This window comes from Cervus canadensis, chromosome 9, assembly GCF_019320065.1.
Source record: "Cervus canadensis isolate Bull #8, Minnesota chromosome 9, ASM1932006v1, whole genome shotgun sequence".
Lineage (NCBI taxonomy): Eukaryota > Metazoa > Chordata > Mammalia > Artiodactyla > Cervidae > Cervus > Cervus canadensis.
In genome coordinates, this window is record NC_057394.1 from 73244258 (window position 1) to 73271836 (window position 27579).

Below are 27579 nucleotides of genomic sequence, written 5' to 3' on the forward strand. Positions count from 1 at the left end.
TGAGCTATGAGGGAAGCCCACTCTTAGATTTATAACATGCTAGTGAAGTGTCTTGTGAGCAGATGTCGAGGAACGAAACAGGCGGAACACAGCCTCCCAAATTTCTGCAGCCCGTGGAAGAGGATCATTACTGCCCCACTGGGTGACGGAAAAAGGTTTGCTAAGGAGATGAGTTTCAGAAACTGCTTTGGTAAGTTAGAATGATGATCAGGTCAGAGCATAGCTGTGGGGCAATGCAAAGGCTCCGGGAGAGGACCCAGGAATGTTTCAGTAGAAATAACTAAGAAGAGTGAAAACCATGAAAGTGAGTTTGGTGTGAAAAGGTGTCTGCTTGGCTCACTTGTGCTTATCTTGATTGCGTAAAAATTTGTATGAAGGGAAGTGCTTTCTCAAGTTTATTAAATGTTTATGTTTGTAAAAGTACAGGGATTGTTAAAAGCAGAAAGCCCCTTTTGCAATATAACTAACACCAGAAAACATGTCATGTCTCTGGATACTTATCATCACAAAATCCCCGAGACCAAACCTGAGCCTTTGCAATTTTCTATCCCTGTTGTTTTCCCCCTTTGCCTATCTCCCTATTACATGGAATGAGGAAACAGGAAGCCCTTGGTTAATCAGGTATCAAGAGCTGCTTTCATCACTATGGAAACGTGACACCCCTATGCAAGACAGAGAAACCTCTTATCTCTCTGTTTTTCAAGGGGGATTTTTAACATCCCAGAATAATATCCTTTCTGAAAACAAAGAACAGGAAGATACACACACACACACAAAAACTGCATTACATAGTATGTTGTATGCTGCTGAATTTTACTCATCAAACTCGAGAAAAAAGCATTTTTCATTTTTGCTCAAAGCAAACATTTGTTTGAAGAAGAGGTCAGATTGTAAACTAGGTGGGCTTGAGTACTGCACTGAAATAGACTTCTAATGTGCACAGATACACTGGTTCTGAAAAGGTGTCTGCTAAACCATTTATCCCAAGAAGTCTTTGCAGACAGAAATTCCTTTCCACTTCTCTCCTCCCCAGATAGGCAATGTGAGGGTGTTGACAGTGGTGTGTTTTCTAAAACACTGAATTCCCCCTCCTGTATCCTGTCTCAAGCTATTTTCTTGTGTTCTTCAAAATAATAACCAAAGTTTTAAAAATACTATGACTTAGGACTTAGACTCCACACCATTTTTAAATCTCCAATAACAGATCTCAACTTGGCAAACACCATGAAAACTGCTTGCAGGTTATTTTCCCCATAAACCTAAAGTTAATCTCATTGTTGGGCTGAAAACTATGGGGAAGTGGGAAATCGTTCCCATAGCCATGTGTATACAGGTGCAGAGAAACAAGAATAAACTAATTTCCCCCCCATCTACAGGCTTGGACTAATACTAGTTATCTCATGTTCTGGTATTCTAACATTCCCAAATCTGTTGTTTCTAAACCATTAGAAGTAGGAAAACCCGTAGGAGATTCCCTGTGGGATTACTTGTTTTAATACTTTAAGATTTTATTTACTATAATTAAAAAAAAAAAAAAAAAGGTGGCCAACGTGGTTGAAGCATTGATTTTTGTCATCTACTGGAGCACTGTGACTGAACTACCCTTCATGACCTTTAACTAGTGAAATCATGATTTAAGTTGCTGAGAATTCCCTAGCGGTCCAATATTTGGGATTCCATGCTTCCAGTGTGGGGGGCTTGGGTTCTGTCCCTGATCAGGGAACTAGGATCCCACATGCCACATGGTGTGGCCAAAAAGAAAAAAATGCTAAAGGATTTTGGTGTGAAAAGAAGTTAAACTCTTATTGGGTTAGTGAGTCAGGACCTGGACAAAAATGCCTCAAAGCCATTGACAAGAGTTAAGAGAAAGAGTGAGATACCATTTTTTTTCTTTAGAAAAAAAATCAAATTTTGAGAAGTTTAATTATGAAAATATCCTCTTGGCATTTTACTGTTTCGTCACTAAGTTATGTCTGACTCTTTTGCGACCCCATGGACTACCAGGCTCCTCTGTCCATGGGATTTTACAGGCAAGAATACTGGAGTGGGTTGCCATTTCTTTCTCCAGGGGATCTGTCTGATCCAGGGATCAGACCTGGGTCTCCTGCATTGGCAGGCGGATTCTTTACTGCTGAGCCACCTGGGAAGGTCCGTCTTGGCATTAAAAGACTTTTTAAAGGGTTAATCCTAATCTTAGGCACCAAGAAACCATGCAGAATTTACTCTGAGCTCCAAATACTCCCCAGCTTTCTTGAGATGGGTGAGAAGTGTATACGGAGAAGGGAATTCTTTTCTTGACCACCCAGGCCCTCACCCTGTGAAGCAAGAGCTGAGTTGCAACATAAATATTATTGTTGGCCAGGTCCTTTTAAAAAACCTTCCCATAGAATCTGACTGGCAGAGAATGTGTTTATTCTTAGCCTCAGCTATCAATTCTCCCTAAAATGGAAAACCTACAACAAAAGGGGCAATAAAAACTCAGCTCTCAGGGGCGGGATCCTGTCAGCTCCAGAAGCTGGTCCAGGGCGATCACGTGAAGGGATCTGCCCTTGGCCCTGGTCCAGTGAGGGTGGGAAAAGGCTCCTACTTCTCCAGCCCAGCAGCCGGTGATGTAAATTAACTCTCCCAGGACCCACCTCCTCCAGCCTGGCATCCGGGAGGGGAATGTGAGGTTGCTTGTAGAAATGGTTTGCTTATCAGAGGCCCAAAGTAGTTTGCAAAAAGAAGGTGCCTGACCGCCTTAGAGAAACAGTAAAAAATGTTAAGTCTCTGCTACTAGGATTGGCTTTGTGTCATTTGGGTATTTCGTTCAAATGCTAATGAAAGTTCAGAAACACTAATCAGATCCCATTCGCCAGGCCAAGCCAGGCTTCCAGCTGAAAATTGTTTTTCACTATCTACACACGGACATTATGCTCCCAGTTAAACAAAGGCAAGGCTGAACGCTGGTGATTGCGATCCTTCCCTGGCTGGGCCAGGCTCCTGAAACACGGCCCTACCGCTGCCATCTTTCTGGCCCTTACGGCCTCCTCCACACCTGATGCCCTGGCTCATTCGTGGGCTCTGGGCTCTGGGCACTGGGCACCTACACGTGGGCCCCTCGGCCACCCAGAGAGAGCTTGGTGTCCTGGGAAGAGCACGCGGTTAGACGTGCGAGCCATGTGATCCTAGCGCAGTTCCGCCTCTTCTTAGCTGCGTGCATTTACATAAATTACTTCTTCGGTAAAATAGAGGTAGCGGTATTCCTTTACTTACCGAGGTTGGGAGGATGGGAGAGAATGTTTATCAGGTTCCTGGCCCACAGGAGAGCTCGGCCGCCCCTGCCTGCAGCCTCCGCCCCCCAGGACAGCGTGCCCAGAAGGAGGAGAATCAGCTTTCTCCATGTGTTGCAGGGCATCCTTCCCAGCTGTGCGGGACCCTAAACACGGAGGATGCTGGGCTTCCTCTGGGCTGTGGGGCTCCGTTAGCCCCTGACGGTGGCATGTGAGGTCCTGACTCTCCTCTAGGGCAGGATCTTAACCCCGCCAGCCTCAGGTGGAGCAATATAGAAGCAGGAAGGGAATAAGAGTTCATGTGGCTTCTCCTCAGGCTGCCGAACCCGAACCCGCGTTGGGGATCTGCAGATCCCGATTGCACTTCCGTCACCCCAGCCACAGGGGCTGGCCTGCATGAGAAGCAGCAATAGATTTGAACTGGCACCAAGGCTTCTGGGCTTTACTCAGGGCTCCTGAGAAATCAGTTCCTTTGAGTCTCATTTTCCTCATCCTACAGAGGAGAGGTTGCCCGACCTCCGGGATCTAATGCCTGATGATCTGAGGTGGAGTTGCTGTAATAATAGCAGAAATAAAGTGTACAGTCAATGGAATGCCCTTGAATCATCCCAAACCATCCCCAAACCCCCTTTCCGAAACCGGTCCCTGGTGCCAAAAAGGTTGGGGACCACTGCTCCAGAGCTAATACCTAACTTGCGAGTTTGTTCTGAGGATTTGACCGGGGCCTGTCACTAAGGATCGCACCTTCCCGGTGGTCAGAGCTCAGTAAATCAAATGTCTATTTCATCAGCACAGGTTGCGCTGTGTCCCGTATTTGCTGAAAGCTTGCGTCTCCCCTGGTTCATCTCCCCCCTAACTTTCACTTCCCTGCCTCTTCCACAGACACCACCAACAAACATTCATCAATGTTTCTTTTGAAATAATGTTAATTTGTAATAAAGTAATTTGGGTTTATAAAATCTAAACCAAAACTGTAAAAAACAGTAAAAAAATCTCTCTCCCTTCTCTTGAAATCCTGTTCTTTGGAGGTGATCACCCTTGACAAATCAGTGAGTTTCCTTCCAGACTTATTCACATAAAAATGTAAGCTGTGCATGTGGAGAAACGTTGAGATTTATAGGATTATGGTCATACTCTCTTGTTCTGCACTCCTTCTCCCCACCCCCCTCAACTCATTTGTGGACATTTTCGTGTCAGGATATTTAGACTTCCATCCTTTCTAATACTTGACACTGTGTTCTGTAGTCTACGTTTCAGGATGCTGCTGCTAAGTCGCTTCAGTTGTGCCTGACTTTGTGCGACCCCATATACGGCAGCCCGCCAGGCTCCTCTGTCCCTCGGATTCTCCAGGCAAGAATACTGGAGTGGGTTGCCAATGCCTTCTCTGATGTTTCAGACTATCTCAAAATATCTTTAATTAATTTCTCAATGATAGGAGTTTAGGGTTTTTTTCCCCCCATATTTAATTTTTAATTTTTACAAGCAATATTATAGTAAATGTCAATCGTGTCTTTGCAGAATTATGAAAATATATTTGCATGATACATTCAGCCAACAAATATTTCTCGAGTACCCTCTTTGTAACAGACCCTGTGCTGGCAAACTCCCTAACCTCAAGAAGCTTAGGTTCTGGCTGGGGTGGGGGTAGGGGAATACATAAAATGCCATGTCAGCTGGCTGTGATACATATCTGAGGGAAGGAAGGAAGCTGGAGCAGGGTAGAGCTGGGATGCTATTTCAGACAGGGAGGGCACGGGAGACTCTCTGAGAAGTTGCCATCACTTGGGAGATGAGCAAGCCATTCTATGATCTGAGACGAGATTGTTTAAGGTAGAAGACACCAGGATCACTAAGGCTTCAGGTGGGAACAGGCTTGTTGTGTGTGAAGAGCAGCAAGGGAGACCCACGAGGCTGGCGTGGAGCGAAGGAGGGGTGGGTGGAGAGCAACACAGTGTCCATCCTCAAAGTCCACTGTTAGGATTTCGGTTTCTTCCCAAAGAATGGGAGAGCAGAGGAGGTATGGAACCCAATGTGCATTATGAAAGGACCAATCTGAGCACTGGGCAGAGTAGAGACCGGGAACAAGAGCCGGAGAAGATCAGTGAGACACTCTTTAGGCAACTGAGGATGGTGCTTTATCTTGGGTGGTGAAAAGTAGTTAATGAAATCCTGCTTTGGGAGGCCTGGTGAGCATAGAAGCAGGACTGGGGTGGTGGTTGGTGGTTTTAGTTGCTCAGTTGTATCCAACGTTTTGCAACCCTGTGGACTGTAGCCCATGAGGCTCCTCTGTCCATAGGATTCTCCAGGTAAGAATACTGGAGTGGGTTGCCATTTCCTTCTCCAGGGGATCTTCCCTCAGTCAGCCAGTTCAGTCGCTCAGTTGTGTCCAGCTCCTTGTGACTCCATGGACTGCAGCACGCCAGGCCTCCCTGTCCATCATCAATTCCTGGAGTTTACTCAAACTCATGTCCATTGCATTGGTGATGCCATCCAACCATCTCATCCTCTGTCATCCCCTTCTCTTCCCACCTTCAATCTTTCCCAGCATCAGGGTCTTTTCCAATGAGTTGGTTCTTCGCATCAGGTGGCTGAAGGATTGGAGTTTCAGCTTCAACATCAGTCCTTCCAATGAACACCCAAGACTGATCTCCTTTAGGATGGACTGATTTGATCTCCTTGCAGTCCAAGGGACTCTCAAGAGTCTCCTCCAACACCATAGTTCAAAAGCATCAATTCTTTGGTGCTCAGCTTACTTTATAGTCCAACTCTAACATCCATACATGACTACTGGAAAAAACCGTAGCTTTGACTAGATGGATCTTTGTTGGTAAAGTAATATCTCTGCTTTTTAATATGCTGTCTAGGTTGGTCATAGCTTTTCTTCCAAGGAGCAAGTATCTTTTAATTTTATGACTGTAGTCACCATCTGCAGATCTTCCCTACCCAGGGATTGAACCTGGGTCTCCTGCATTGCAAAAAGATTCTTTACTGCTGAGCCACCAGGGAAGCCCCTGGATTGGAGGGTTCCATGAAAAAACAGGGGAAGATGGAGAGAAGGCAAGAGCAGACAGCTCTCCAAAGTGGCTGTTGAGGCCTGGGGTGGTTGCTGGGGGCATGTGGAGTTAGAATAGGGTTTTTTAAGGCAGGAGAATTTTTTAAATTTATTTTTATTTGGAAGATAATTGCCCTACAGTGTTGTATTTCTGCTGCACAACAACGTGAATCAGCTATATGTATACATATACCCCCCTCCCCACCCACCCCCCGAACAGGAGAAATTTCTGCATGACCATATGCTGATAGAAATGATCCTGTAAAGGATGAAAGACTTAGACTACAAAAAATGAAGGGTAATTGCTGGAACAAATGTTCTGGAGTGGCCAGAGGGTGGTTCCGCTTGAGAGCAGCGCGGCCCGTTGTGGGTGATGGAGGGGAGGCTGCCCGGCAGGCTCAGGTGCAGGAAATGATGACAGATGTGATGGGGGCTCACGGAAGGTGGACAGGAGAGGAGGGAGTTGGAAATGATTTTCCAGGAGAGCGGGAGAGGGAGTAAGCCCTGCAGGGTGGGGCTGCTGTGCACACAAGTGTTCACTCGGGGACACAGTCGTGAACCTAGAGTCAGCATGTGTTTGCGTGTTCTCCAGCGGATCCAGCTACCTGGCGGCCATTCGAGTTGGCAGAGATATGCCTGGAGTGTTGCCCTGAGCAGCAGAGAAGGTGGGGGCTGGGGAGTGGGGGGAACACGCCAGAATCACTCAGACAAAGAACCAGAGAATTCTGGCCAGGAAGGAGGACAGGAAGTATACCTTAAAGGGACCCGTGGATCCAGGTCTTGGTCCTGTCTGGTTAAAAAATCATTGGAACCAGGCACCAGATAGAGCAGCAAGACTAAGGATAAGGTGGGAGTGAGAGCAGGTGTAGAGCTGAGAGAGGGGTTACTCAGGGTCCTGGGGGGGGAAAGGGTGCTGTTATTGGTGTAATGACAAGCGTGCTTTCTCGTTTGTGGAAAAGTCAAGTGTGATTATGAAAGGTTATTGAGAGAACACACACACCAATAACTGCAAGACCTCAGTTCTCCAGCCTTGTCAGCAATTGAGAATCCCATTCATATGAACCTTACAGGAAGCAAATACGTAAAGCATATGTTTTATTTTAAGAATTCTGATAGGATTCTTTCTAATGGCCAGTTAACTGAGTGGCTTCAGTCATGTTGCTGAGGGATATTGTATTCAGTACTTGAATAGAATACGGGCAGGGAGCGAGAGACAGAGAGGGTGAGATAGAAAGTACATGAGCACATTAAGGAATAATTTACCATCAGCCAATATTCTCAAAAACCAGCCATTTCCAGAGAGTTAATAGAGTTTTCACAAGGTAAAAAATGTTATTTTAATAAATGTAGGAAGGGGAGTCAATTATTCGCTGATCTTGTTTACTTCCACTCAATAGCAATAAGCAGAAACTAATGTCTGAAAGACCCCGAAACACAGTAAGACACTCAAATTAATGTAACCCCAGATTTAGAGCTCAGAGCCGAGGAGTCAATGCCACGTCGTGTATGCGCCAAGAAGGAGGGAGGGAAGTCCTTAGGTTGATAGCCTGTGACTGGATCCAGATGAGCCTCCTCTAGAGCTGAGTGGTGAGTGCTCTCAAAATCAGGGAGGATAAAGTTGGCATTTCAAGTATGTTAAGGGAAGGCAGATTACCCCAGAAACAATGATGGGACCACTGCTAGCTCTTTGGAAGGAAAAAAACAGCAGTAAAGCTTTATTCCCACTTCACTCAACAAAAGTAATTCCTAATAAAGATTTAGGAATTTAAAAACTCAACCCAAAAGTCATTAAAGAAAACAGATGAATGTTTTTGTAAACTTGAAGTGATGACTTCTTTGTTTTTTTAACTTACTTCTAATTGGATGATAATTGCTTTACAATGTTGTATTGGTTTCTGCTGTAGTGATGACTTATTTTAAAGAATGGCAGTGAGGTCCAGACCCGTGTGATTAAACAAACACACATACACTGTGTGTTTCATATTGTTGAACACTGTAAATTTTCAATTATTATGACTGACAAGTGGCAGGTTTCCCTAACATCCAAAAAAAAAAAAAACCAGCCTCTTTAAATCAATGAGGAAAACACAAGTAGAGAAAAATGGGCAAAAGTCATGTACAGCATTTCATAAAGATGAAACATAAAGGAGGTGAATATATGAACAAATGTTTTCACTAGACATTGATAACAGTGAGCTATTTTTCACCTACAAGATTTAGCAAAGATTATAAACATTAACACAGGGTTGTCAAGAAGGTGGGAGAAAACGGTCCTAGGTGTGGAAAGGAGCTTGAATTTGCATCACTTCTTTGGCAATGTCCATCAAAATTTCAAATGTACATACTTTTAATCCCACAGTTCTATATCTAGGAATGCATTGTAAGTTCAAGACTTTCTCCCCCTACAGAGGGGCCATACAAGACATGAGAAGGGCACAAAAATACAATTTTCTTCCTCCTATTACAACACAGAATTACCCCTTCTCTGTAAATTGAAACCAACTCCTAAAGAGTTTTCCATGTCATTTAACACAGTCACCACCAGAAGTCTAAGCTACCCATGTTCCTTTCCCACCGTTTTGACATCCCCTATGGGGACCCTGGCACTCCCTTATCCTGAACCCAGGCTCTTCTGAATAGAATTCAGTCATTGTCGGATCCTTTGTACTCTGCTATGCTACTTTCTAGACTCACCTTCTACTCCTGGGTCCTGGGTCTCATCCCCTCTTGATGAGGATGAGATGCAAAGTCCCTTTAACAAATACCCCCCTTCCCCTATTCCTCTTGAATAGTGCTTCAGACAGGGCAGATCCCATAGCACAGTGAACATACTTTAATATATCTCATTTTAACAAACCAACTCAAAAAATCCTTTGACTTGACCTCACATTCTTTCAGTTAGTGCTCCGTTTCTCTATCTCTGTTAGATTAAAGCTTCTTGAGAGAACTGTTTCATGCTTTCCATCTTCACTTCCTCACCTCCTACACTTCCTCACCTCCTATTCTCCCTCTGGCAAGTGTCTTTTTTTGGCCACGCCATACAGCACGTGGTATCTTAGTTCCCAGACCAGGGATCAGACCTTCACCCTCCACAGTGGAAGTGGACCACCACAGAAGTCCCTCTCCAGCATGTATTTTTACTGAAGTATAGTTAACCTACTGGGAGGTGCACACATAGGAGGTATACAACTCAATGAATTATCATAAAGTGAACACACTACGTACCAACCCCCTGAGCAAGAGATAGAACACTGTGCACGTGTCAGAAATCGTGTTCCTTTTTCTTCTCACTACCGTCCCCTCCTCCTCCAAAATAACTACTATTATTATTTTTAATAACATTATAATTGTTATTTTTAATAACAATAATAACATTGTTTTGCCTGTTTTTGAAAAAGTGTTTTGGAGTCATGCCATGCGTATTTCTTTGCCATGGTTTCTTTTGCCCAACATTGTATCTGTGAGATTCACTCAAGCCGTGGAGTGGAGGTTAGTTAGATCACATAGGGCCTAAGAAATCCAGGTAAGAATAAAAAAAAAATTTTTTTTTCAAAGGCAAATGAAGCCCTTGGAAGGTTTTAATAGAGGAGTGACATGATATGTTTGCACCAGAAGCTTCACTTGACTGCTACCCTAAGAACAGACTGTGGGCTGGAGAGTGAACGTGAAAACCAGAGACACTGGTTAGGAAGCTGTTGCAACGACCCAATCACACTATTAAATTCTTCAGCTTTAAAAATAAAGGCATTTTAGGTCAGTCCCTCAGAGGAGCTAAATCAAAGCAGTGATAAACGGGGCTCAGTGCTGGACCTGCGATAATGAGGCCAGCTGTCACAATTGAGGCCCAGAAAATAATTAACACCTTCACAACAAAAATAGCCACCGGAAGCAACTGTAATCTTCAAAATTAAAATAGGATAATTTATGGCTGAGAATAAATAGAAGCATTGATATTTTGAAACGGTGGGTCTTAAAAGTAAATACTTCATCAAACATAGAACAAACTCCAGGCTAGAAAAATCAATCTAATTTCAACTCCAAGGGGGAAGGATGGGATAGTAATGACTCATCAAAAGCTGATTGATAGGCAGTATTAGAGCTATGGATTGCCTAAACATATATAATTGGAGATACAGCAACACCCTGTCCAGCTGTAAGGTTTTGCATGTGATTTACATTTATTCTTGCTATTGTTAGCACTTATAGTATCACAAAAGTTTGTCTTCTAGGTAACATGTTTTCAAATGACTCAGTTGAAATCAAGGATTACCTGCGGTTGGATTCTCAGCTATAACTGCACATTTTTTCTTGGTCCTGATAATCCTCATCTTTTGAAATGGAAGTTTTAACATTTTTACTTGGATTCAAATATTTGGTTCTGTGTTGGTTTTCACAGCACTCTGGGCAGAAAATGGGATTGGTCTTTGTCAGTTTCAAATCTAGGAACATGACAGACCCCTATCTTAAACTGTATCCAAAAATGTACTCAAAATGCATTAAAGACTTGAACATAAGTCCTGACACTGTAACACCCTGGAAGATACCTATGGATGAGCAACTCAGTATTGGTTTTTGCTATGTATGAGCTTTTGGATTTGACAACAAAAGCTACAATAAACAAATGGGATTACATCAAATTAAAAAGCTTCTGCACAGCAGAGAAAACCATCAATTAACTGAAAAGGCAACCTATTAAATGGGAGAAAATATTCACAAACCACATCTGATAAAGGGTAATGTCCAAAATATACAAGGAACTCAAAGGTCAATAGCAAATAAACAAATACCCCAATTAAAAGATGGTCAAAGTATCCCAAGGAAGATATACACAAATGGTCAGATACATGAAAAAATGTTCCATATCACTAACCATCAGGGAAATGCAGGTCAAAACCACAGTGAGATATATACTTACACTGGTTAGGATACCCGTTATCAAAAAGACAAGAGTCAACAAATGCTGGCAAAGATGTGGAGAAAAGGGAATCCATATACACTGTTGGTGGGAATGGAAACTGGTGCCGCCACTATGGAAAACAACATGGTGGTTCCTCAGAAACTTAAAGCTTGGACCACCATGTGATCCAGCAACCCCACTTCTAGGTATACGTCCAAAGGAAATTAATTCATTATCAGAAAGAGATAGCTGTATTCTCATGTTCCTTTCAGAATCATTTACAATAGCCAAGGTATAGAAACAGCCTAAGTGTCTAAGTGTCGACAGTGAACAGATAAAGAAAATATGAAATATTTTGTTGTTGTTCAGTCACTAAATCATTCCAACTCTGTGACCCCATGGACTGTCACCCCCCCAGGCTCCTCTGTCCATAGGGTTTTCCAGGCAAGAATACTGGAGTGGGTTGCCATTTCCTTCTCCAGGGGATCTTCCCATCCCAGGGATCGAACTGCCATCTCCTGCATTGGCAGGTGAATTCTTTATCACTGAGCCATCAGGGAAGCCCTATGTATATCACCATATTGTATAACTGAAATTTGATAAGAGAGAACTGAAAACTTCTCTCTAAAACAAAGGTAAATATGTGAAAATAAGGAAATCTGGGAACATGGCAGATAATACCGGACCATTTCTCTGTCCACTGCAGATAATCTGTCTGGAGTAGTAGCACCGAGATTTATTTTTGTGGGGTAGCCTGGGTGCCTGCCTCATATATCAACATTAAAGATTAGAGTTGTACCAGATTGCAGTTTTCTCACTCATCTACCTATTAAAGACTTATTTCTAATGCATATATCTGGGCATTTTACTTTCAGCTTCTACCACCTGTGAGGAAATGCTCCCCTTTGAGGCAAAACTCTTTTAAAAAGTTTTACTTTTTGTCCCAAATTTCTCTCTTGAATTCTCTCTTAAACCCACTTCTACAAGCTTTTGCCCCCCAGAATGGTCTTGGCAAGGTAACCGAGAGCCTCAGTGTTGCTGTCTCTATAGCAACTGTTGAGAATATTTTTTTCTACCTGCCTACTGAAGACAATTCCTTTGCCTGTATTCAGTGATTCAGTGAAGAGTGATTCAGACAAGAGTCTGAAGCCAGGCTGCACGTGAAATCCAGCCTCCATTATTTCCTGGTGGGGAACTATGAACAGGTTACCCTTCCCTCTCTGTGTCTTGGTTTCCTCGTCTGTGAAAGTGAGGAGTTCGGAGAACCAGCCTCTCCAGGTTGTGGTAAAATTAGATGAGAAGACAGGCCTGGCACACAGGAACTGTGCATTGTGTGTTAGCCGTATTATTATTGGTGGTGGTGGTGATGCTATCGCTGTTCTCATCTGAGGCCGGTGGGCGCAAAGGAGACCTGTGCCAATAGATTCCAGCCCATGGACCCTACTCGCTGGGCCACTGCCGCTGCTGCTTCCTCAGGCTGCCTCGTGCCATTCCTTGCTTCTTGGGGCACCAATCAATAACTGTGTGAGATGAGGCAGGGGAAGGTGGCTTTAAGAGAGGGAGGGTAATCACTGAAAAATGCTACCATTAGATTGGCCTTCTGTTTGGAGTCTCTAGGAACATTTTAAGCTTTGTAAAGGCAGTGAGGGTGTCCTGTATTTCTTCTGAGCCCCCTGCACACCGCCGTCCTTAGGCAGCTAAGTCAGCAACCCTCAATCTCTTTTCTGTCAAATCACACAATGGCTTCCATGCACGTCGACTCTCAAGGGGATGCTCAAGATTCAGTGGAATTCCCAACACTGGAACAAGTGGTAATTTCATCCTGTTCTCTTGCTAGAATGCAAGGGAGAGTGACAATAAGATAGGAGGACAGTTTAGTTGGCTCCAATTCACTTTTTAAAAAAATAGATAGTATGCAAGCCTACCTTCACTGTTCGTAATAAGTTACTTTGGACAGTCCACACTGATCACCTCCACCATTTTAACAAGCAACTTTCTGGGTGCGATCTGATAGAACAGTGATGCCAGGGAGCTACAAGATCAGAGGAGAAGAGTGATGTTTATTCATGTTTCCCAGCAAGTCTTATGGGTCCTTTCTTTCCAGCTTAACCCTCCTGCAGGAGCAAAAAGTTTTATGCCAAAGAGGGCTTAAAGGTCTTGGTTTGTCTCTTTAGCACATCACAACTGCATGGAAGACGATGTTCGGGTGAGAGCAGTGCTCTCAATGGCTGGAGTCCAAGATAGAGAATAGTCCCAATGTCTTCATGATGCCAACGTTTGAAAATAACGTTTGACAAAATTTTTCTGCATAATTGGAATATGAAGCAGATGCAGAATAATTATGAAAGGGGGAGGTTTGGGGGAAGGAGCTGTATCAAGTCAAGGAGAAGATGGTGAAAGGGGTTGAAGATCAGTGAACATGCTGTGCAAAAGAACACAGGGCTAAAAAGAGGACTCAGGGTTAAAGAAAAACAAAAGTTCAACTCTTTTTCTTTTACATTATAGTTTATAACAAGACATAAATTATACAATAGGACCTGGCTTATCTATCTTACATGTAGTAGTTTGTAACTATTCATACCAAATTCCTAATTTATCACTCCCCTCAACCCTTTCCCCCTTTTGGTAACTTTTCTATGTCTATGACTCCCTTTCTGATTTGTAGCTCTTCCCTGGTGGCTCAGATGATAAAGAATATGCCTGCAATGCGGGAGATCCAGGTTTAATCCCTGGATCAGGAAGATCCCCTGGAGAAGGGAATGACAACCCACTCCACTATCCTTGCCTAGAGAATCCCATGGACCAAGGAGGCTGGTGGCCTACAGTCCATGGGGTCGCAGAGTCAGAAATGACTGAGCAACTAACATTTTCATTTTCTGATTTGTAGGTAGGTTCATTTGTATCATATTTTAGATTCCACATGTAAGTGACATCATATGGTATCTGTCTTTCTCTGTTTGACTTACTTCACTCAATATGATGAGATGATCTCTAGGTCCATCCATGTTGTTGCAAACGGCATTATTTCTTTCTCTTTTATAGCTGGGTAATGTCCCATTGTATATAAGTACCACATCTTCTTTATCCACTCCTCTATTGCTGGACTCTTAGGTTACAAAAACTGAACTCCACCAACCATTCCTCTTCCTCTCTCTTAGTAAATGACAAATCTGTTCCTCACCAAGCCAGAAAACGCTGAGTCATCCCTGACTCCTCTTTCTCTCATACCTTCCATCTAATTGATGAGCAAATCCTATCTGAGTTTCACAAGCTTACTAGAACCTGACCACTTCACCCCAGCTGCCCTGCACCCATCGTGGTCCAGCCACCAGTATCTCTCACCTGGGTTATTGCAACCAGCCTCCTAACTGGTCTTGCTTCCACTCTTGCCTGCATACAATCTGTTTTTGTTTTTTTTTTTTTTCCATAGAATAGCCAGATGACCTTGTAAATATTTAAATTAGCTGTCATCCCTTTGCAAACATCCAATGGTTTCTCATCTCACTCAGTAAAAACCAAAGGCTTTATCTCGAGTCTGAGAGACCTTGTGTAAATGTGGTCCATGCACCCTTTCCAGCATCCTCTTGGACAACTCTTCCTCTCTATCACCCTGCTCCAGTCTCGGGGTCACCCGGGTGTGCATTGAACAAGCCCACCACAGGAACTCCGTGTTTCCAGTTCTTTTTGAATGAAGTGTTTTCTTCCCCAGATTTGCTTGGCTAACTTATTTCATTCAGGTCACTGCTCAAAGGTTCCATCACCGAAGAGCGCTGGCTCTTCTTTATGGGCGCCTCAATCCTAGGCATTCCTTCAGCAGCCAATGCCTGTGAGAAAATGGGCAATGTGAAAATTTCTAGAAGGTGTTTTATGAGGACCTAAAATGGAAAGCTTCTGTCTCAGAGATTAAAGACCAAATATTCATTCATTATCATCAGTAAGTACATTGTTCCTTCTCCACTTCAACTTCCTTCTTCATAGTTTTAACGAATGGTAATTTGGGAAATTAACTTGGGAAATTTGGAATTTAAATCCCACTTTTTCACATAGGTATGTATTCTTGTAACTAAGGTCTTCCACACTGGCCCTGATTGTATTTTTATCCACTGTTAGTTCCAGAGACCTTTAATTACAAAAGCTACCCAGGGAAGCACAAGGTGAAGCCAATTGTATTGATAAGAAAGAAAACAGCAAATTAATAGACCTAATGATTTGGAGTCTAAGATATTCAAGAAGGTTTTTTTTCCTCCCCACTTTAAAAACATAGGTAGGTGTAATGTTATGTGGAGTCGGGAAAGTCTTAACTTATTCTGACAGTTTAAACTCCCAGGGCTATTTATTTATGAGGCTTTAGACATTTTGTATGCACCTCACTCAATCACGTGGTGAAAATTATGCTCGGGTGTGAATATCTGCATGACCACGCATCCCCTTCTTGTGTTTCCCACAGACCTTTTGCGTCTCAAGGGGGATGAGCAGCTGTTGTGGAGTCTGATGAGCCCAGGTCTGGGTGAAAAGAGCCCTGAAGAGGCCCTGGTGGGGATGGAGGGAAGGCACAGAAGCTGTTTCCACATGGGGAGGCTGGGGGAAAGTGTAGCTCGTGGTCATTGCAGCGCCTCCCACCTCCAGGCTGTGGCTCCCTGGCAAGGCTCAGGGCTCCGCTGGGGGTGGGGAGGAAGCGTGACCCTTCTAATGTGTCATGACCTCTGCCCTTGGGCCTGACAGCCAGGCTTCCAGCCCTCCCATTCCCCCACCACCTCTGATTACTATTGAGTTCATTTTCCACGTGGGAGGCACACGACCCAGCTCTCCAAGCAGCCTGTGAATCTACTGGAGATTCCCTTCACAGTCTGCTTTTGTATCTAGAAACTAATGGTTATTAAAGTCATAGGTTCAATTCCTGCCCCTGGGCCTGGGGATAGTATTATAGCTCAGTAAACCAGTGCTCCTGGTGGCTCAGACAGTAAAGGATCTGCCTGCAATGTGCGAGACTTGGGTTCGATCCCTGGGTTGGGAAGAACCCCAGAGAAGGAAATGGCAGCCCACTCCAGTATTTGTGCCTGGAGAATCCCATGGACAGAGGATCGTGGCAGGCTACAGTCCATGGGGTTGCAAAGGCTCGGATATGACTGAGTGACTTAAGCACAGCACGAAACGGTGGTCCAGGCAAGAATCATTTCTTTCTCTGCCACCCGGGTTGTAGTGTCATTCTCTCTGTTTTTGTTTTCCCGAACAAGGAGGCTATAACAGAAATACGACTGTAGTGGCTGATTATAGCCAGACTGGGGAGACTTCCATGTTAGTTACTACCACCAGGCTGAATGCCCTGGGCCAGCAATCTTCAGCTTCCTCAGTTGTAAAGAAAGAAAGTGAAGTCGCTCAGTTGTATCCGACTCTTTGAGACCCCATGGACTGTAGCCTGGTGGTTCCTCCATCCATGGGATTTTCTAGGTAAGAGTACTGGAGTGGGTTGCAATTTCCTTCTCCAGGGAATCTTCCTGAGCTAGGGATCGAACCCAGGTCTCCTGCATTGTAGACAGACACTTTTACTGTCTGAATCACCAGAGTAGTCATCAGTTTTAAAGGAAACATTTAAATAAGTTGTTGAAGTTTGAGTCCCTTTCTGAACACCTACCAAATTCCAAAAATTGAGGAGGTTTCTCAGACTGAGATCAGTAGCAATTCCATCTGCAATTTCCAAACAGCAATGTCCTCTTCAATGCCAGGGAAAATTAACTGTGGTCAATTTGCCAGGTATCTATTTTGGTAAAAATTTTACCATCTTCCCCCCCCCCCCCGCCCCCGTTAAGTATTTTCCATGCATTTTTCTTATGTAATGCTTAACACAGCTGTGTGAGAAGTATTATCACTTTCATTTCACAAATGAGACAAAACAAGATTCCTATAAGTTTTCCAAAATTTTAGCACCAGTGAGTCTGGTATTTGAATGCATTCTATGTGTAATTGACATGGATAGGTTTAATTCTTATTCAGGATCAGAATTCATTATCTGAAATTTGAATGCTGCTGTCTATCTGTCCATACTTAGTCAATCTTCAGACTTTTATTCACTTTTCAGTTTGAGGATTTGACTCTCTTATAGGTGATTGGAAGTATCAAAGTATACCATTTTAAACTGGCAGACAAAACAGTAAAAGGTTAAACAAGAGAAAAGGGAGATTAATGGCACTGGAAATGATAAAAATGCAAAATGCCTACTAGAACAAAGATTTAGATCTTTCCAAACACCAAAACAAGCATTTAAAACAAGCAAGGAAGACACACCAAATAAAAAATAAAGCAAGGTAAATATAACATAACACACATAAAAATAATATAACAGAATTGAGATCCAACAAATTAATCATATCAATAAATGTGAGTGGGTTTAACTTACCGATTAAAAGAAAAAAACTCAAATTGGCTCCTAAAGCAGAGCCCAATCCTATACTATTTATAAGGAACATAGCTAGAGCACCTGAGTTTTAAGCCAAACTTGTGGACTGGGCTCTTTAGACTCCACTCACTATGATGGTCCCTTGTAGAATTACTCAGACTGAAGTTTGCAGGTCCCCAAACATACTGAGAGATGCTGAAATATGCTGTGGTATTTATTGCAGCATCTCCTAGAAATATTTAAGATTTTTTAAAAATCCCACAGTATCCTTATTATAGAGCCCCATGGGGGACATTCCTACCTTGCTTTTATTCTCAGAATAATTTTATGTTTTTTGAGTAATGTGTTAGTTTTCATCTTACAGTTAAGCATGACTCTTGGGAAGCTTGGCCACGAGTATCTCCATTGGAAACAAATGCATGTCATTATTTTATTGTTTTAGCCTCACCACTATTTTATTTTACATTATCACCTATACTTTTCTTTCAAAATTACCAGCTCTAATCTTTTTTTAATTGAAGCATAATTGACCTACAACGTTATGTTAGTTCCAGATGAGCAACATAGTAATTCATTATTTCTATACATTACAAAATGATGACCATGGTAAGTCTACTTACCATCTGTCACCATAAAAACTTATTGCAATATCACTGACTGTCTTCCCCATGCTGCCATGCTGTACACTTCATCCTTGTGACTCATTTATTGCATGACTGGAAGTCTGTATCTCTTACTCTCCCTCACCTACCTCACTCATCTTCCCACCTCTCTCCCCTTTGGCAGCCACTTGTTTTTCTCTGTCTGTGATTCTGTTCTGTTATGTTTGTTCATTTGTCTTCTTTCTTAGATTCCACATCTGATTGAAATCATACGGTATTTGTCTTTTTCTGTCTACTTATTTCACTTAGCATAATCCCTCAAAGTCCATCGCTATTGTTGCAAATGGCAAGATTTCATTCTTTTTACAACTGAATAGAATTCCATTGGTGTAAAGTTTTCTTTTTTTTGACGCTTTGTCAGACAGAAATTAGTATAGAGTGATGCTGGTCTCTAGATTGAGTTGGGAATTATTCCCTTCTCTTCAATTTTCTGGTAGAGTCTGTGTAGTATTAGTATTACTTCTTCTTTATCTGGTATAAATCACCAGTGAAGCCATCTAGGTCTGGGGTTTCTTTGTGGGAAAGTTTTTGAAGTGCAAATTCCATTTCCTTCATAGGTGAATGACTATTTAAGTTATCTCTTCTTGACAAAGCTTTGGTAGTTTGTCTTTAAAAAAATTGTCCTCTTCTCAACTGTAGGATTTGTGGACATAAAGTTGTTAGTAAGAGTCTCTTTTTAATACTACAGTACCTGTAAAATCTGTATTGCTATAACCTTTCGCATTCCTGATACTGGTAATTTGTATGTATCTTCTCCCTTTTTTCTCATGGTTTCTTTAGATGTTTACCATTTTATTGATCTTCTCAAAGAACCAGCTCTGGTTTCATTGATTTTCTCTATTGTTTTGGTTTTCTATTTTATTAAAAATAAATAAATAAACTTTATTTCTATTTATTTTCTAATCTTCATTATTTATTTCCTTAGGTTTTATTTTGGGAAACTAATTAGAAAGACCAGGGATATCATATGTAGAATTTGTAATGAAAATTCCTTTTATGTATATGGTTTTAGAAATAACATTGACTTCTTAGAGAATAGGGCTATTTGCTACTTTATTAATTGCTATATTGAGAAGAAATGACAAGAAGAAGCATAGCATTGCAGTTTGTATAGCTTGTTCTAGAGTTGTGTAAAGGCTATGCATACCTTCCAGATTTAGCATCCTGAATCTTTAGATCTGCCTTTTACCAATGTGATGAATCATATAATTTCAACAATAGCTGACACTAAGGAAAAAGGAAATAAAGAACAAATTGCTTTCAGGGTTTTGGTAATTTCTTTACAAATACAATAAGCATTGTAGGAAAAATTATTTGTCATGTTGACATATTAGTTCAATTCTAGCTGTGAATTATTACATTATGTGACTCTACCCTTGAGAACATTTCTTTTTTGTTTTTCCTACACACTTGCTTTTCATTCATCTTTCCTGAACTGCGTTTGCTTTCCAAGTATTTTCTAGGCTTAATGGTTTAGTAGAAGGAACTCTGACTTTTGAGACAGATTTGCTCCCAAATTCTTAATCTGCCACCTTATAATTATGAGAACTTTGGAAAGGTACCTTATTTCATAATGAGTCCAATTTTCTTAATAAATAAAAATGGAACTGAAAAGCTTATGTCAAAAGAATTGTTGTGAATGGTAGAATATATATTAAGTGGTGTCATATAGTAGATTCTTAGTAAATGTAATGCTCTTTTTCATTGTGTAATGATGAAAATACATTAATACAATATTTTGATTTGAAGCTATGATACAGTAAATTTAGAAGCTTAGATCTACTCTTTTCTAATAAATGTAGCTTCCATCATTAAATGTCAATGCTTTTGTTAATTTCAACCTAATTTCAATCTCTCTGAAACTGATAATTCACACTTGAAGTTGAAATCCTGAGATGGTTCCTCATACTTGTTGCAAAGAAAGAATTTAATGTATAAGTAGACTGATATGGAGCCAATACAGTTGGTGAATTATGCCTTCCTAATTATAGTTGTACAATTATATCAAATATGAAAAAATAGAAAGGGGGAACATGACATTTACTTTTATATTACATGCTCCATAACTGGGAGGTAGAATGGAAATAGAACATACTCTTTTGCCAGTCCTTCACTCTTGCTTCCTGTGGTCACTTCCCAAATAACTTTAAACCTAAATTCTAGCTATTACATCATTTTAGTTGTCTTCATCCATCCTTTTTTTTTTTTTTAAAAGAGGGAGACGTGACTCTATTTTTTATTTATTTATTTATTTATTTTCCCATTTATTTTTATTAGTTGGAGGCTAATTACTTTACAATATTGTAGTGGTTTTTGCCATACATTGACATGAATCAGCCATGGATTTACATGTGTTCCCCATCCTGAACCCGCCTCCCACCTCCCTTCCCATCCCGTCCCTCTGGGTCTTCCCAGTGCACCAGCCCTGAGCACTTGTCTCATGCATCCAACCTGGGCTGGTGATCTGTTTCACTCTTGATAGTATACTTGTTTCAATGCTATTCTCTCAGATCATCCCACCCTCGCCTTCTCCCATAGAGTCCAAAGGTCTGTTCTATACTTCTGTGTCTCTTTTTCTGTCTTGCATTTAGGGTTATCATTACCATCTTTCTAAATTCCATATATATGTGTTAGTATACTGTATTGGTGTTTTTCTTTCTGGCTTACTTCACTCTGTATAATGGGCTCCAGTTTCATCCATCTCATTAGAACTAATTCAAATGTATTCTTTTTAATGGCTGAGTAATATTCCATGGTGTATATATACCACAGCTTTCTTATCCATTCATCTGCTGATGGGCATCTAGGTTGCTTCCATGTCCTGGCTATTATAAACAGTGCTGCGATGAACATTGGGGTACACGTGTCTCTTTCAATTCTGACTTCCTCGGTGTGTATGCCCAGGAGTGGGATTGCTGGGTCATATGGCAGTTCTATTTCCAGTTTTTTAAGGAATCTCCACACTGTTCTCCATAGTGGCTGTACTAGTTTGCATTCCCACCAACAGTGTAAGAGGGTTCCCTTTTCTCCACACCTTCTCCAGCATTTATTGCTTGTAGACTTTTGGATAGCAGCCATCCGGACTGGCGTGTAATGGTACCTCATTGAGGTTTTGACTTGCATTTCTCTGATAATGAGTGATATTGAGCATCTTTTCATTATCCGTCCTTTATTGAACATCTGAATTAGACACCCAAGCCACCATAAATCTTGTACTTCCCATCTCTTATTGTAGCTATTTTGTTGACGATCAGTTACAAGCTCACTGGTTTTGGCAGAACATTTCCTGTGGTTACATGAAGTACATATTTTCTTGCTAGCATGTGACTGGGGACGACTCTCAACTTTGAAAAGTCACAGTTCTTTGCAATGTGGATCCACAGGGAATTCACAACATGGCTATTTGCTTTGTTCCAGGCTGGTAGGAGAGCCCTGCCAAAGCTCTAGATCTCTTTGACTTCTGTCTATGACTTCTCAAAGTCAAAATGTTAGTCACTTAGTTGTGTCCAACCCTAGGTGATCCCATGGACTGTAGCCAAGGCTCCTCACTGTATGGGGTTTTCTAGGCAAGCATACAGGAGTGGGTTGCTATTCCCTTCTCCAGGGGATCTTCCCAACCCAGGGATTGAACCTGGATCTCCCCCGTTACAGGTGGATTCTTTACTGCCTGAGCCACCACGGAAGCCTGTCTATGACCCCTAGATCCTCTTTAAAAGGAACCTAACCTGATAAGGTCAAGCCAACCCATACTCAACAAGTGGGGATTATATTGAGTGTGTGCACAGAGAAGCAGAAATCTTGAGTGGCATCTGAGAATTTTTCCTACCAGAAGTTCTTGTATTTACCTTTTAAAAAACTTAGGTTGGTTTTATTTTGTTGTTTTCTTTTTAACATCTGATATTAGATGTTAGTTCATTGGTTTTCTAATGTATTTTCTAAGTGAGTGTTAGTCGCTCAGTCATGTCCAACTCTTTGCAACCCCATGGACTGTAGCCCACCAGGCTTCTCTGTCCATGGAATTCTCCAGGCAAGGATACTGGAGTGGGTTGCCATGTCCTTCTCCAGGGGATCGTCCCAACCCAGGGAAAGAGCTCAGATGTTCTGCATTGCAGACAGATTCTTTACCATCTGAGCCACCAGGGAAGCCCCTGTCTTTTCTAAAATCCATATAATTTTTTCTTTGAACAGTGTATTATTGAAAGTATATTTGGAAAGTTTTAAATGTGTGGGTTTTTAAAATTAATTTCCCTATAATTAATTTCTGTCTTAAATGTATTATAGGAGAGAATAGTGACTAGGTGACATCAATACTTGAGAATTTGTGAATTTTTTCCATTTTCTTATTATAATTCTGTCAATTCTTGACTTATGTCATTGAGATCATATTTTGTTCATACCAACTCACAACCAATGTATGTTCTTGATCAATTGAATCTTCTATCACTATGTAAGACCTCTTCATCACTAGAAATTTTTAGCTAAAATATTTTCATCAGTGACCAATGCATAATCTTATTTTATATATGTTTGTGTTAAAACATACCTTATTTAATGCATATTGTTGAAACATTAACATTGAACTCAAGCCAACAGCACTGTGATCCAGGACTGAACGAAGCTTCCTTAACACATGGATTTTCTCCAAAGGCACATCACGGCCTTCGTGCTCTCAGGGACACTAGACAGCACTTAGGCACTAAGCTTGGAGGACATTTTCAATAGCAAAGTCACCAGCAGAAAGCACAAAGATGGGGAAAATGTGGTACTAAATAGACTGTGAAAGGACACATGTTTAGACTATGAGAGCTGAAATTTGATGGAGGGTCACTATACTTGACCTCAGCTGGGAACATCTGTGCAGAAACTCAAATATTTTGCCACTCTGTGCATGGCCATGAATGACCATGAAATTGCTACAAGTATTGATTTTGGGTTACAAATAAATTTTAGGAGGTAGGCAAATTTGCAAATATGGATTCATGAACACTGAGGATCAACTGTAGTTGGTCTTTTTTTTTTTTTTTGGTTTACGTGTGGATTTAATTTATTTAAGTTTTTGACACTGTTGGCTTCATAAATCTGGGCTTCATGTCTCTAATCAGTTCTTCAAAAAGCTAAGCCATATTTTCTGCCATATAGGCATATCTGCCATATTGGCAGAGGATAAGATGGTTAGATAGCATCACCGACTCAATAGACATGAATTTGAGCAAACCCCAGGAGATAGTAGAGGCCAGAGGGGCCTGCCATGCTACAATCCATGGGGTCGCAAACAGTCAGCCATAACTTAGCAACTGAACAACAACAATAACAAAATATCTTCTTTGGATATTCCTTTTCCCATTCTCTTTCTGAGACTCTATTTAGATGTTTTTTCTTCAAACTTTTTACTAAATTATTATTTATAACTCAACTATTACTTAGTACCTTTTGTCTCTTCATTTCTCTGTGTTGCTAATTCTCTGTGAGCTAATCTCTCTGTGAGCTAATTCTTTGGATCTCATTTCCAGTTTGTTAAATCTTTCTGTAGTTGTACAAATTTGCTAAACAAGCTGTTGCTCAGTTTTTAATTTCAGTTATTTTATTTATAATTTTCACAACCTGTTTTAATACTTTTTTTCAAATACTCTTGGTCATTTTTTAATAATACCCCACTCTTTGCTTGCAAGCTGTATCCTTTCTTCTACATACATATATTTTTATAACCCGTGTTAGATAATTACTTTGATTCTGTCAAAAATCATTTTGATTCTGATTCTGTTTTTTCTTCTTTTTCTAGTTCATACTCACGATGCCTTCTTAACTGATATATTGTGTGATTTTTCTTTTAACCCTAAGCCTTTATTCTTTGCAAGTTTATCAGTGGTGATCTTTGAGGCCGACGTTAAAGATGGATTTCTTCAATGAGGATCTAGTCTGCTTCTCTTAAGTGCCTGGGGACCATTTTTAACTGAGAACTCGAAGGCTTTGGGGGCCCTTAGGAAATTTGACTTTAGGCCGCAAACCTACACAAGGCCCAGCTTGTGTATCTGAATTCTTAGAGAATCGTTTCCTCCCCTGTCCTTGGCCCATCTCTTGCTCCTTGAAAAGCCGCTTCCCACTAAGTTTTCAAAAGACTGTTTCTTCGTGGAATCACACTCTTCCACCTGTTACTAGCTAACTTCAGGTCTCTTCTTAAATGTTACTTCCTCAGGGAAGAGAAGCTCTCTATGAAGCTCTTTGTTCTTTTCCCTCATGGTACTTAGCGATATTGGAATTAAAGAATTATTTGTGTAAGGGGTACATACCATCCTACTCTCTAGAGACCGTCAAAGTCATCGGCAGGGGCCTTGCAAATGTATCTCATGGTTGTACTGCTCGTTCCTAGCACGGTGTCTGGCACACTGGAGACACTCAAAAATTATTTATTGAATGAATGGATGAAGCAATGGAAACTTGTGAGTGATTTATAGTGATATCTATAAATATCCAGGACCTCAAAATATCAAGAGTCAAGGATATAATCCTAAATATAAAAATGGGCATTTCAGCCATCACCGGTTCTCTAGATACTTATTTGCTGTAGAGAACATATTCTTATTCGCTGTAGCTAATGTGGCCTGCCGTGACCATCATCTGTTGAAAGCTTTTATTCACACAAGAGGAGGATGTTGGTGTGGTGTTGATCAGGTTGACGGGAGGCTGGAGGGGTCACTGGCGTGTGATGGTGACATAATGTGTCCAGAGGGATCCCGCTCAACAGGTTAGAAAGGTGGATCCAATAACAACACACAGTTTAACAAGGAAGATACAGAACACTGGACTTAGGCCCTGTGAATCTAACTGAACAAATACGAACTGAGGGCCCTTAGAGCCACGTGTGTGAGACACAAGGAGATCTTCATTAACTGGATGAGTCAACATGCAGCAAGCCCGCAGGCACACTCGTGTGGCCTCTGGCTGCTTTAAGAGAAGCCGCGTGCGGAGGACAGTTGAAGTCGTCGCAGACGCCCATCACCACCCGGGTCCAGAGGCAGATGTCAAGGAGGTCCTGACAGCTGCCCACCACTGACGTTTCCAAACCATGTCGTCTGGGAAACAGTTGAGGAGCTTGGGGTTCCTAGTGGAAGTGGAGCAGAACTTGGTAGAATACAGTAGGGCTGTCAAGGAGAGGCAGGGCCATTAGATCTGTCCTCTGTGGATCCAAAGAGAAGAGCCGGAACCACCAGGCAAATTTGAGAGAAGTGACTCTGGGTTTTAGCTTGAGGCTCTGCCAGCAGGGGTGGTGCATAGCGCCCCTTTCCTAAAGGAAATCACACGTCGGAAAGTGGGATGTGAGCTTTGGGAGGCTCTCTGTCCGCTTTGGGAGGGCCTCTCGGGTGGCAGAGTCCCTGCCTCCTTTGTTCAGATCCAGAACTTGTGCAGTTGGGACCCATATCATCATGTCTGACGTGCCAAGCCAGAGAGAAACGGCCAGTTAAAAAACTAGTTTTAGAGATTTTTGTCCATCATATCTAGAATCCCCTGATCTATCCTAACTCTCAGAGGAGAATCTCATTTCTCTTCTGAATGTGCCATGTTCAGAAGCAGCCGAAGGGAGGCTGAAAGGCCCCTTGTGGTGGCGGGGATTCATGCGCAGGGTGGTGAAAACCGACTGGCTGCCGCAAGGCCCCTCGTCAGGGAGTTGCTTTCATTCAGGAAGAAGGCAGAAGTAAGTGTTCTGTAATTAGAGGCGATTAGGAAACGCTGTGGGAAATGCCGTAAAGAGCCTTTACCAGATGGGAAGAAATACAAAGGACAATTAAAATGACGACCATATTCTATAAAACTATTTCCCACTGTTGTGGTGGGCACTGAATATGCCTGGTATCCCAACCCAGGAGCATGGATGTCCCAGAGGAGGACTGAAGAGAGATGATGACCAGGCCAGGGTAAATTCCCCCTCCTAGAGGGAAAAACAGGAAGTGCATCTCATTGCTAATATCCCTTATTGTGTAAGCCTCTTTGAATCTGCATGATTAAGCACATTTTCTATGAAGAAGCCAATAAAAGGTACCTGAAAAAGAGGTATGTGTCAACTAAAAATTATTATTCTTTAGTTCTCTTTATCTTTCCTAGCCTCACCTGAAAACTTAATTTCAAGAAAGAAAATGAAAAAGCACATTTAGATCAGATTATCCATCAACTTTGTGAACGAGCATGAAGGGCAAATGTTCTCATGAAAAGTCTTGCTCAGAGAGGACAAGCTGATGGTACCCATCACTACAGAAAGCAGTGTTCACAAAAGCAAGAGTTGTTCTCGCTCTCTGTTATGAAATAATAAATCCACTGGTTAAAAGACTGCATTTTTCCAGAAGAGATTACACTTCACATTAGAATTTGGTATTGCTCTATAGGCCATAGCAATTGGAAAATTGACTTGAATCTTGAACACAGGAACTTTTAAAAAATGGAGTTGGACTTGAGATTTATTAGCTACATGACTTTGGGCAAATGAAGTAACCTCCCTCTGCCTAAATTCCTTCATCTCTTAGATGAGGATAGTGACGCCTACCTTGAATGGTTCTTAGGAGGATGGAAGAAGAAAATGTACAAAAGCCCCCCAGCACAGCAAAAAGCAAGCACTCAATTAAGAGATGCCATCGACAGAACAATGTCCAAGCCATCGTCATCTTGCGGGGTGCAGCGCTGTAGCTGCTCAGAGCAGCAGCTGGGGTACACAACTTAAACAGCATTAGTTTTAGGGAGTTCCAGTGAGATCTCTGTTGCCTTCAGATTTTTATGGAGGAAAGGATGGATTGATTCCAGTCACGTCTTTGATCAGTACCTTGGTGATGTATAGAAAGTAACATCAGTTTTTGAAAATTATTTGAACAAGGCGTTTCCTGGTTAAATTTCATTTCAATCAGGAATTATTATTGAATAGGAGTTAGATATGCCACACTGGAATAATTTAGGCACTTCTATAGTTACTTGGGGGCTTCCCAGGTGACACTAGTGGTAAAGAATCTGCCTTCCAATGCAGGGGACACAAGAGACATGGGTTCGATCTCTGGGTCAGGAAGATCCCCTGGAGAAGGCCATAGCAACCCACTCCAGTATTCTTTTTTTTTTTTTTCACTCCAGTATTCTTGCCTAGAGAATCCCATGGACAGAGGAGCCTGGTGGGCTAGGTCCATAGTGTTGCAGAGTCAGACATGAGTGAGGTGACTGAGGATGCAGGCAAACCCACTCCAGTGGGTCTCTTGCCTGGAGAATCCCATGGACGGAGAAGCATGGCAGGCTAGTCTATGGGGTCGCAAGAGTCAGACACGACTGAGTGA